This window comes from Bactrocera neohumeralis, unplaced genomic scaffold, assembly GCF_024586455.1.
Source record: "Bactrocera neohumeralis isolate Rockhampton unplaced genomic scaffold, APGP_CSIRO_Bneo_wtdbg2-racon-allhic-juicebox.fasta_v2 ctg4834, whole genome shotgun sequence".
NCBI classification, from domain to species: Eukaryota; Metazoa; Arthropoda; class Insecta; order Diptera; family Tephritidae; genus Bactrocera; species Bactrocera neohumeralis.
This window is the reverse complement of record NW_026091815.1, coordinates 1-9000: the sequence shown is the minus strand read 5'-3', so window position 1 is coordinate 9000 and position 9000 is coordinate 1. Positions and strand designations below refer to the sequence as shown.

Here is a 9000-nt window from a genome sequence, read left to right as displayed (position 1 = left end):
CTATCACATCAACACAAAATACGTTTTTAAATCAAAACAATTCATTTAAACTATTAATATAATAAATAAATAATTATCAGCAAGTATTAAAAAATAAAGTAACAGACTTCAATGTCAATAACTAAAATACAACTTTTTTATTGGTCGGGCCGTTCAATTTCTAGCATTTGCTTTTTTAGTTCTAATGTTGCAAATTTTAGTTTCGTTTTGTCCAAATCAATCCTTTTTTTGTGTTCGAATTTTTCAACAGCCAATTTATATTTTCTTTTACCCATTTTATGTTTTTTTTCATACATTTTGAAATCACCTTTAGTTTTCATTAATTTTAGACAACACTTTTAATGAACCTTTGTGATAAGCGATTTGGTTATCCACCTGCTTATTTAAAAGGCTCTCTTTCTTCTGCGGAGCGACTCTTTGACGTGAACAATGTGGCATTTCATCCACTGGCGTTGGTTCATTATGTCGGAATTCGTCGGTTGTGATGTCTGACCCACTTGGTTGCATTAACTTTGCTGCACCAAATTCTAAGGTGCCGCTTATTCCACTGGCGGATATTTCCATTGCCAGAAGCTCACTAACTTGCTCCTCCAACGGTGTTAAGGAGCAATGAGTTGGGGGACCACCACCCCAGTTCCAGAGATACTTAGTTTGTTCCGCCGCATTTTTGCTTTCAAATGGGTTTTATAATCCGACCAAACCTTTAAATAATTAAGTAATATGTGCTTCAAAAATCATTTATAATTCATCTTTTTTACCTTTTTCCATTTTAAAACATCGCGCGATGGTGGCCCCGCAACATTAAGGTCACATACCAACTCTTTCCATAAATTATTTGCAGCATTTTTCACGTTCACAGTTTTCAGTTGTCCTTTGGAAAGTTCCGAATGTGTTTCCATATAATTAATTAAAATTTCGAATTGTGTTGGGTTTGTTTGTTTATTTTTAGAATGTTCCTTGTCAAATAATTTTTTTTTTAATTAAAACTACAAATATGCCTTATAAACTTACATTTTTAGTCCGTTGCGCTTGCCAGTTTGATACCGAATATAAAAATTCTTAAACGCACAGATTTAACACTCGTTTACGCAATATAGAGTGCTGCCATTGCGAAGGGGAAAAAATAAAATCGCAAAACGCAATTCCCAATGCGCTTGTCGCCTTACAGAGTTGCTTTTTTTCATAAACGAGCGTTTTCACTTGCACAACGCCTTACAGAGTAACCCCCCTGGAGTTCCGGCTATGTATTTTAGCGCAGTGCCAATCGTGTTTGTGCTTCGCGCTTGTCTATGGTGAATTTTCACTATGTCAATCAATCGATAAATTTGGTTAATGTCCTCCTGAAGAACTTTAGTCATATGTGATTGGGGAAAAACGTGAAATATATTTTCTGTTTCCCGCAAGACGATGAGGTAATTCGTCAAATTTTTTCGATGCGTTAAGTAGTCATATATGTCCTAAACTGCTACGATTCCGTCAATAACTGGTATATAGTTGGATTTTGTAAAATTAATAATTTTGCTGTCGGATCCCTGACTACGCAAAAGTGGTAAAATAACTTTGATAATATTATAAATCATGCTGGAAATTTATCTTGGAGTAGTTTCGCTAATTCTCCAGTAGTCCTAATTATTCTTTATTTCGGTCCTTTCCGTGTTGGGCGCCAATTATTTCTCCAGTCCTACTGGCTGTTGTCCAGGAAATAAATTTTAAACTTTAACTTTCACAATTTAATAATTTTTATTAAGCAATTTGTTTCTCCAGTCCTACGTGCTGTTGTCCACGAAATAAACATTAAATTTTAACTTTTACAATTTAATAATCTTTACTAAGCACTATGTGCTCTTCTTAAAGTCTCGCTTAAGACTAAAACAAAAAAATGTGAGCCCTGTCTGATTCCCTATGCTTGGCACAATTTCGGCAATTCTGCTGTTACTGCACCTGATACTTTTGTTGTTGTCTAGCTGCACCTGCTGTTGTTGTTGTCGTTTAGACAACAGGTGAATCGCTGCTACCGCGTTGATATTGGAGTAGCGAAGAATTTGCCAGTAGATGAGAAAATGCTGACGCGGACTATTCCCACGCTAACTGGCTGGTGTGGACTAGCTCTAAGAACGCTACAGTGGGCAGACTAGCAGACTAATGTGTTAACTTATATGTACATATGCGTTACAAAGTCATCCCGAAGTTCGAAAATTTTATATTAAGTAAATTGGTCCGATTCAACTTATTTTTGACATATAGACATACAATTATAAGAAAAGAATTATCCCTTAATTTTAGTTATATATATCACACATTGACCGAGATTTTCGATCAAAAGCCAAGTATACGGATCTAAATATTTAGTACCTAGGAGCTTGAACAGGTTTTGTTGGGTTTAAACAATTTTTGGTCACAAGGTGGCACATACTAAAGACATTATTCGTGCAAAGTTTTATCCATTTATAATAATTGCTTCTTGATTTGTGTACTGGAAACGGAACGAATCAAGTGGAATTTAGAATTGTATATATGGAAAGTAGGAGGGTTATCCCCCGATTTCATCCATTTGTATACTGTTGGTAGAAGTTCTTATCAGATTTATACTTGTTAGAGAGCGTGGCCACCCCCATTTTTCTTTTTAAATTTTTGTCCACAAGTGCCCATTGCTACTGTGATCCTCTGTACCAAATTAAAGCTTTATAGTATCTTAATTTTGTGCTTAGTTATGACACTTTATATGTTTTCGGTTAAGGGCGATTAGTGAACGTGTAAGTGGTCCGATTACACCCATCTACAAACTCGAATTTTCTTTGTATTCTAAGGAACCCACAAACTAAGTTTCATCGAGATGTCTCAATTTTTACTCAATTTACAGATTGCACGGACGGACGGACAGACAGACAGTCAATCGGATTTCAACTTTTCTCGTCGTCCTGATCATTATATATACATAACCCTATATCTATCTCGCTTAGTTTTAGGTGAGACGTACAACCGTTAGGAGAACAAAACTGTTATATTCTGCAGCAACTGGATGCAAGAGTATAAAAATTAAACTATATTTCGTTACATGCCGACATAACGTCCGAACCACAGTGCGGAATGACGTATTTGAACAGGTATTCCTCTAATCTTGCAGGCGGTGCTTTTGCAAAACCACCGTCGATTGTGTAATTTGGTTAGTATATTTATATATTTATGACTTAAAAACGGCTGAATCGATTTGGGTGACAATTGGTGAGGAGATTGCTTGGAACATCAGAATGCTACTTTTTATCATTTTGTGATAAAAGTCGCAACAATTATATTAATGTTATAAATGCGAATGTAAGTTTTTTTGTTACGCTTTCACGCAAAAACTACTTAACCGATCATCATGAAACTTTGTACATATACTCCTGAAGGTATTAGAAGTAAAATAGGGTACCTTATATTAAAAAAAAAAATAAGAAAGATAAAATTTTTTTTTCAAAAAATCGTCAAATTTAGCTACTTCAACGCCATCTAGCATTACAGTAATGAAGTTTCAACCATGAATACTGTAATACCGTCTAACTGTATACCGGCGGTGACGACAATATCTAATTCAATTGAATATACATACATAGTTTCAAATGTTTCTAATTTTTCTATATTTATTGTTATTTTCTTCTGTCGTTACATGCAGTATAAAACTATTCAAATTTTTGAGGTAATCAGAAATATTTGTGGTTAGCAGTCACTTTATTATCATAGATCTTACTCGCTGATGTTAATTATTACTCTGCTTTTCTTAGAAAATGCCTCGGAAGATCTGGTATATACAAAATTTGATCGCGGAACCGTGCCGCAAAAGTTTCACGAAATCAAGAAACTTCGGCTCACGCAAAGCTGAGAAGACAACATAGTTGTTTAGATGTTGACGTTGAAGGCTATATATTACTGTCAAGAGAATTTTGTAATTTAGTAGAAAGTGATGTGGATCTCATTACTAATGTTTTCCCGGAATTGCAAAAAAATTTGTGTAGTGATCAGTGGTTGTGTGCAAGAGCAATATTAGCACAAAGAAATGAAATTGTTAATGGGATCAACACTGACATTTTAAACGAGGTTCAAGGAGAAATGAAGGAATATTTTTCAATGGATACAATTAAAGATACGGAACTAAGTACTTCATATCCTGTGGAGTTTTTAAATTCACTTGAACTATCGGGTGTACCGTCACATAAACTTTAATTGAAAATAAATGTACCAGTAATGCTTATGAAAAATCTAGATGCTCCTCGGCTATGTAATGGAAGAAAGCTTCGGATAGCAAAATTGGGATAGAACATACTTGGTTCTACTATTTTAACACGTGTCGGTAAGGGAAATAGTGTTATAATATCTCGGATACCAATTATTCCCACTGACCTTCCATTCCTATTTAAAAGGGTTCAGTTTCCCGTCAAGCTTAGCTTTGCTGTTACTATAAACAAGGACAAGGACAAACATTACAGGTAGCAGGAGTGCATTTAAAAACCCATGCTTCTCTCATGGTCAACTTTATGTAGCCTGTTCACGTGTATCTAATGCCCAGAATTTACACATATTTGCACCCGACGGGAAAACTTATAACATTGTCTACAAAAATATCCTAGATTAATACATTGTATTTTATTTTTTTAAATTGTTAGAATTCAGAATTATTTATTTTTGTTACGGTGAAATATATTTTAACATTTGTTGTTGCATTTCAATACGCATATTTTAAGGTGTTGAAACTTCATTGTCTGTAGTAATTTTTAAAAATTTTGATCTCAGCCAAGCAATAAACTTAAGTTATCATTTTTATCTCTCATACTTATTTAATGGCTCCACTGCGGGCAAAGCCGCGGGTAAAAAGCTAGTTTAAATAATAAGCATCTGTTCAAAATTCATGTAAAAGTCAATTGAATATTTTTTTACTTAAAAAAAAAAACATCACACAGCCGTTGGCAGGGTACAGGAACTTTTGTTTACATATGTGATGGTAATATTCTGATAGTTGTTACTGAACAAGAAATTTTTAATTTAGTTGTATTTTTGCAATAATGGATACCAAAGTGCTTATCTTCTAGCTACACCCGTAAGCACAATCTGGCTATTTCGTGTAACAAATAAGATCCCTTTTTATATCAGCAAACTACGTTTGGGAAGTTTTCCGACTTCCAAAATCTTTGTGCTGGGACCTCATCCACCAACTGAAGCCATATGATCAACAGCAAACCTCGATTCTGTTTGAACTTCGGGTGAGTTAAATTTTATCTTTAAAGGAACAGTATGCTTTCATGCAATCATATTCCTCTATTTTATTTCATATATATTTTCTTTATTTATTAAGCAATGGCTCCTACCAGTGTTGCGTTGGAAATTGATATTTTTCATTGATGAGCCAATCCAGCGTTTCCCGTAGCATTGAACAAATTTCTAAATTGGTGGTGGATTGGTGTATTCTGTTGAAGAATACAATAGAGTTAAGACTGAGTGAATTGTAGTCCAATTTGAAAGAAAATAAATCGCTCTAGAACAATTTTATTCCAGATTCTATTCGAAAATTCCGTTCGTTCGAGCTTTCAATCTACACGGACGTGTTTTCAAGCGCTCCGTAGAAACTTTCGAAAAAAAACAAAAATAAAAATAAAACAAAATAAACAAATATTAAAAAAGTGCATTAAGTGCAAGCGTTAGCCAATAACGCCGAAAGTGCAAATCAAAACATAAAAAATCATAAACTGTTTACAAACAATAAACATAATAAAATAACAAATAATAAGTGGGAAATAAAACAAAAAAAGTACAGATAAGTATTAAGAAAATTTAGTATTTTAAGAAATAATGAATTACGTAAAATAAAAAAATAATTCAAATTATATCTAAATAAAACACTAAAATAACAAAAAAATATATCTCTTTATTTTTGTTTGACACCATAAAATTACATAGGAAAAATAGAAATAATTGCAAATTACAAAAAGATAGAAATAATTGCAAATTACAAAAAAGGTTTATTATTAATATTATTATTATAAGTAATACATATTAATCAGTTTCGTCATTGAATTCTATTGCTGAAATTATTGGCTTGTGGTAACTAAAGTATGATACATATGTTTGTGATTCTATTTTATGCAAATAGCTCGAAAAAACAGCATCAATAGTAGTACCGTATCTCGTTGTCGATTCTTTTGGATTGTTATTTATAAGTAATTTAAATTTTTCTAAAAGAAATGTTCTTAGTGGTTCTGATTTTACATAAGCCATCAGTTACATCGATGTTAGTGGTAATAAGGTAATACATAGATATAACAAAAGTAATTTGATACGGTAACCCACCAACTTCATTGAGATTCTTTTTATGCAGTTTCTGACGACAATTAGTCTCTTGTTCACGACTTTTTTGACCAGTGATCACATCGTCAGCTGTCGAAATTATTTTTTCTTCAAATTTTTGCAAAACATAATTGTTGTAAGCGTCAACACGAACGTTTTCATGAAACAAACGAACTCCATGAGGACACAATCTTTCGGCATCTTCTTTGGTAAAAAATCTGGATTCAATAATTTGAAATTCATCCTCATCCAATGGATCTCCGTTGCCTATCTTAGTTAGAATATTCGAAAATTGAACATTAGTCTGTCTCACTACTTCAGTCAGTTGATAAAATTTTAATGTTCTCCACAAATAAGGTCCAAAAATATTTGTTTTAACTGGCTTATATATGGCTGTTGCCCTTACTGGTGGTGCTTGTCGTTAATCCCCAATTAAAATCACATCTATGCCACCAATGTCAGCTTTACCTCTTCCGGTATTCTGTTTAAAAAGCATGTCAATTTTGCCTAATAGCTCTGCACTAATCATGCTTATTTCATCGATGATTAATACTTTAACATATCTAAAAAGTGATCTGTACAAACGTAATGTTTCAAATGATAAAATGATAATTTTGTATTGTACCTTTCTCGTTTACTTTCAATTTTCTTAATTTTTTGGCGTTCCCTATATGCCTTTTGAAATTCTGCATTCGTATTTGGTGGTTTTGCGGTTCTGAAAATGATTGAAAATAGACTTTTGGTTTAATTTAAATCAACAAAAAAAAATTTCTATATACATATATGTTTGATGCTTCTTTTCTTTGAATTTATATTTTTCCCTCCACACACGAATTATTCCTCTAAATTCAGAAATGATTTTGTAATTACAATAATACTTTTTCCTAGATGAGGCTAAAAATAGAATTCAAAAAAAAGGAGCACCCTCGTATGCATACATACACATCGATAATTTTGTATTGTACCTTTCTCGTTTATTTTAAATTTTCTTAATTTTTTGGCGTACCCTACATGCCTTTTGAAATTCTGCATTCATATTTGGTGGTTTTGCGGTTCTGAAAACGATTGAAAATAAATTTTTGGTTTAATTCAAATTAACAAAAAAAAAAATAAATTCTACGTATGTATATGTTTGAGTGCTTCTTTTCTTTGAATTTATATTATTCTTTCCACACACGAATTATTCCTCTAAATTCAGAAATTATTTTGTAATTACAATATTATTTTTTCCTAGATGAGGCTAAAAATAAAATTCAAAAAAAAGGAGCACCCTCGTATGCATACATGTGGGGATTTGTTCTTTTAAAAATGAAACGCTTTATTTTGTTTTATTATATAAAAAAGGATTTATTAATACACTTGTTGAAAAACGTAGATTTAAATACTCAGTACAAAATTGGTTTGGTGACCAATGCGTCCGCACAGTATGGAGTTTCAAAATCAAGTAAAGTCTTTTAAACAGTCGCTGTCGGCGCTCATTGCTATTCGTTGAGTTCGTTCATTCAGGGTGTATGTTTAGGGTTGCATGCGTGCGCAGGTCAGGTCATTATTCGTTGAGTCTGTTCAGTCAGGGTGTACGTTTAGAGTTGCATGCGTGCGCAGGTCATGGTTACAATCCCACATTTGGCCTTCCTGACCTATTCGTTCGCCCCGAACGAAGGTCTCCACCTCTTCATGAATTCGGCGATGGTGGTCGTGTAACCAGGACCCTCACCCTCGCCTACCTTCTCGACCTCATACCTATCGCGTCCTAAAACCTTCGAAATCTTATATGGACCAAAATATTTAGGCCTTAACCTAAGCCCGCTCCCATACTGAGTTCGCTTAATGGCGACTAATTCGTCCATTCTGTACTTTGTTGATTCCTTCCTTTTGCTGTTAAAATTTTGTTTGTTTTCCTTTTGTATCAATGCAATATTTTGTTTGGCCTGATCCCTCGTCACTTGTCGGTCTGAATCTAATTCATTCAAGGCGGCGTTTTCTATCAACTCATTTACTTCTGTCGTACCCGAAATTCTCATCTCTATGCCAGTTAACATTTTAAAAGGAGAAAACTTGGTACTACGCGTTGGTGTATTGTTAATAATTTGTTGTGCCCTATTTACGTGTCTATACAAATTCCCAGGCTCTTCTCGGCACATCTTAGAAATCATCGGTACTACAATTTGGTGCATTCGTTCAACTTGTCCATTGCCCCGAGGAATACCTGTAGCTATTACCAAATGCTCTATACCTTTCCTAGTACAATAATCTTTAAAGAGATTTCCCGTGAACGCAGCACCTCTATCAGTTATAATACGCCGTGGATTACCGAAAACAGCGGCTTGTTTCTCGAGTCGATCAACGACTGCCTCGGCTCCAGTGTTTTTAACCGGGTACAACCACACAAACTTTGAAAAAGCATCTACCGCAACAAGAATATAGTTATACGCCTTCTTTGTTTGTTCCATGGGACCGACATTATCTAAGTGAAAAGTGCTAAATGGCTGATCTTCCTTAGGTATTGGATTTAATAAACCATCTTTCCTTCCTATCTTTGAATCTGTCATGATGCATTCGATACAACTCTTTACAATTCTAATTACTTTTGGCCTAACTGAGGAATAAAAATGTCTTTTTATTGCTAACTGTGTCTTATTTGCAGAGAAGTGTCCCTGCTTAAGTGCCGTCCGAATTATTTCATCT

General features: G+C 33.9%; 2 long non-coding RNA genes across 2 annotated transcripts; one reads left to right on the top strand and one right to left on the bottom strand.

The window, feature by feature from the left end:
- The first annotated feature begins 1509 nt into the window (after positions 1 to 1509).
- Positions 1510 to 5774, top strand: LOC126767231 (uncharacterized). Its single transcript, XR_007669037.1, has 3 exons — positions 1510 to 3104; positions 5064 to 5234; positions 5327 to 5774. It is a non-coding gene; the product is annotated as an uncharacterized LOC126767231 (long non-coding RNA).
- Positions 5775 to 6795: 1021 nt separating this feature from the next.
- On the bottom strand, positions 6796 to 7389 carry LOC126767232 (uncharacterized). Its single transcript, XR_007669038.1, has 3 exons — positions 7281 to 7389; positions 6941 to 7030; positions 6796 to 6878 (listed from the first exon to the last, which is right to left on the bottom strand). It is a non-coding gene; the product is annotated as an uncharacterized LOC126767232 (long non-coding RNA).
- Positions 7390 to 9000: the final 1611 nt, after the last annotated feature.